The sequence below is a fragment of the Pelobates fuscus genome, chromosome 12 (genome assembly GCF_036172605.1).
Source record: "Pelobates fuscus isolate aPelFus1 chromosome 12, aPelFus1.pri, whole genome shotgun sequence".
NCBI classification, from domain to species: domain Eukaryota; kingdom Metazoa; phylum Chordata; class Amphibia; order Anura; family Pelobatidae; genus Pelobates; species Pelobates fuscus.
Window position 1 is genome coordinate 86019088 of NC_086328.1, and position 3740 is coordinate 86022827.

Here is a 3740-nt window from a genome sequence, read left to right on the forward strand (position 1 = left end):
TTCGTAGGTCTGGGAATGTTTTGAGGTGGGAGTCGTGTAGTAGTTGGGATAGGGAGTACGCTCTGTGTCTGTTCCAGATTCTGTAGTTGATGTAATGGATTATGATGGGCATAGCCGCTAGCGGTAAGGCTGGAGGGATATGGTGCATCTGGTCCTATTCATATGGTGAATTTGGTTAAGACCGCATGAAGGAAGGGCCAGTGCAGTCTGTTGAAAGCTTTTTCGGCGCCCATCGACAGCCAGATACTAGGTTTTCCCCCTCCCCCACGTTCCATGTAGTATGTCAAGCAGTTTTCTCGTTCCATCTGCCCCCTGTCGTCCCCCCACGAAGTCCACCTGGTCCTCACCTGTGAGTGAAGGGATTATGGGTGCTATTTGGTTGGAAAATATTTTGGCCAATAACTTGCCATCTGTATTTAACAGAGATTTGGGCAAATTTCTTGTAATAAAAGTTCATCTGGGCCTAGGGATTTCCCGGGTGGTAGTGCCTGAATGGCGTCTAGGATTTCTTGTGGGGTGATAGGGTGTTGTATCACTGTTGCCTGTGTGGGTGCCTGGGTCGGTAGTGTGGTAAGTTGTAGGTCGGCTTTGTCCTCTTTGAGGTTGTAGAGCTTATGATAATATGCCACCATTTTTTCATTTATGTTTTGGGGGTTGTGTGATTTTGTGCCTGTGCTGGTAACCAGGTAGGGAGTTCTGCCATTGGCCTGTTTTTGGCGGAGCATGTGAGCAAGGGTTTTCCCGGCTTTGTCGCCTTGGGAGTAGGTTCTCTGTTTTAATTTAGTCCGAACGTGTGTGGTCTTGTTTAGGGATAGTGCATTAATGCGGTCTGTCGTTTCAGCTATTACTTTAGTGTGTGCCTCCGAGGGATGTGTGCGTTGGTGGTATCTCTCAGTTTGCGTAGAAGAGTGAGGTGTTGTAGCCCTGAGTTCTTGATATGCAGATCTACTGATCAATAGGCCCCGAACTCCTGGCTTGTGGGCTTGCCATGTTGAGGTGATACTGATGTCTGGTTTGGATGTTCACTGTGAGTTGTTTGGTAAACTGGGTGTCTTGCAAGAGTGCGTCATTGAGACGCTAGGTGGGGTTGCCTCTATGTTGGTAGTGGTCATGGTGTTCGGACCAAGTTATGTTGCCTATGTCGCATTGTGAGATTTTGGGAAGGAGTGTTCCAGATGTGAGGAGGTCAATTCTGGAATAGGTCTTATGTACTGCTGAATGGTATGAGAAGACCCTGTCAGAGGGGTGTAGCGTTCTCCAGGCATCGTAGAGGCAGAGGCGTAGGCGTGCATGAGGCCCCTTACATATACCTGGAGGTCACTTGGTAGAACAGATTCTGGGACCCTTCTGAGGCATAGGTTGTTTTGTGGCGCCCTGTCTTCTGCGTCCACCATAGGGGTTTCCATCGCCTCTAGCTGGTGCTCCAGGGTCTGCACTTGGTCAGCCATTTTGTTTTGAACCGTGTTGAGCACTTTGCACTCCACTTCCACGCGGTTCGCTCTGGTGGTAAGGTTTGAAACTTCATTTTTTTAGCTGATCTGCTGTGGTTTTCCACAAGGCGCTTAGTTTTGTGGACATAGTTTCCATAGCGTTTGCAAAGAAATCTTTTGTGAGGCTTACATATTGCAGCAGTGGATTCAGTGCGGTCATGTGGTTGCTGGATTAGTCTGTCACAGCTCCGTCTTGTAGGCCTGTCAGCTCGGGCTCAGGCAAGGTGTTTGTTTTCTGGCCGAATAAGTTTTTTGTTTGTCGCTTTTGGAGGAGGCTTTCTTATTCTTATGTTGAGACATGGTCTGTTATGGCTTTGGAGATTTCTGCTGAATTAATTTTCCTATTATTCTGGAGCCCATGTGCCAGAGCAGATTTTTATGCGGCCATCTTGCTCGACAGTCAGCCACGCCCCCTAGGAGTGGGATATATTAACAGCAAGTGAATAGTCAGTTCTTGAATTTCATGTATTGGAAGCAGGAAAAATGGGCAGGTGAAAAGATCTGAGTGACTTTGACAAAGGCCAAATAGAGATGGCTAGGCAATTGGTCAGAACATCTCAAACGACAAGTCATGTGTGGTATTTCCAGTTTGCAGTGGTTAGTACCTACCAAAAGTGGTGCAATGAAGGACAACTGGTGACCAGATGTCAGGATCATAGGTGCCCAAGGCTTACTGATGCACGTGTGTAGCAGAGGCTAGCCTGTCTGGTCTGACCACACATAAGAGCTACTGTAGCTCAAATTGCAGAAAAACTTAAATGTTGGCCATGATAAAAACATGTCAGAACACACAGTGCTTCGCCGTTTGCTGCGTAGCAGCAGTCTGGTCAGATACCCATAAATGACCCCTGTCCACAGTCAAATGCATTTTCAATGGGAAAGTGAGCATCAGAGCTGGACCAGTGAACAATGGAAGAAGCTTGCCTGGTTTTCTTTTAAGATGGAGGTGGATTGCTCAATCCGACTGAGCATCTGCGGGATGTACTGGAACAATAAATCCGATCAATGGAGGCTCCACCACTCAGGATCCGCTTCTAATTGCTTGGTGCCAGATAGCACAGAACTCATTCAGACGTCTTGTGGAGTCCATGTCTCAACACATCAGACCTGTTTTGCCAGCACGACAGCAACCTACCCAATATTAGGCAGGTGGTTAAAATGTGATGGCTGATCAGTGTATAGCATTAGGAAAAGAAACCTGTATTCTTAACGCTAAAATGCTCCTCTCCCTAGATTCAGTTGACGTTGTTCCCCCACCCATCAACCATACCCACAAATTAGCAGTATTTGTGCAAACAGCAGACAGAAAATTGCAAACAGCAGACAGATGAGAGCAAACTGGCTGTGACTGTCTTGACATATGACACAAGGAATAAAAAAAAAAGACATTATATAAAAGTAAAGTGTCAAAGGAAGGCATATAATCATTAAGATTCAGGAGGCATAAGGCAAGAAAAACCAAGAGGGAGGGGCAGGTCTGCTTTAAGTTTTTAGCCATTCAAAATAGTTCACCAGTGAACTCTGGGCACAATAACCACAACACTAACCAGAACTGTGTTTTGCTCCTGGAATATTCAAGTCTTGTTGATTTTAAGGTTGCGTTTTAATCCACCTACCAGACATGAGGAAATATATAATATGGAGGAAAGTTGTACCTGTTAAAACAGCAATACCTTTAGATGGGCTTCAAGAGACAGCGTGAGGGGGTAAATAATTCTGCAGAAAATGTAGCATCTAGTTATGACCTTTATAAACAAAGTGAAAAACTCTCAGACAGGCCCAATCACTGTTTTCTAACCCTCCCATCCTTTTTTAATGCAAAGCCTAAAAGGAGTGATATCTATATGTAAAAATCACATTGTAATCTTTAGATTGGAGCTGGGTTATTGTTTAGTGTAAACAGGAATTTTTTTAATAGTTGCCAAGAGTCCTTAAGTGTCATCTTTGATTGGCAGATTAATTAATTTTTTTATTTGAACAATTACATTGCAAAGCAGGCATTAAATCTAACTTCAAGTTTAACCACACTGTGAACACTTCTCTGAGACACATAAGCCAGCAGGGAGACATTACAGAACAAACAAATTAAAACAAAAAGCTTTCCTCTTAGTTTGTAATGCAATATATTTGTTTATTTTCACTTTAAATAAGCCTGGAATCTTTATTCTCTGCTCTGTGAATGAACCAAATTTCTCACCCCTCTAACTCAACATACCCTTTAACCTAATAAAAACGTGGCACGCAAACAGC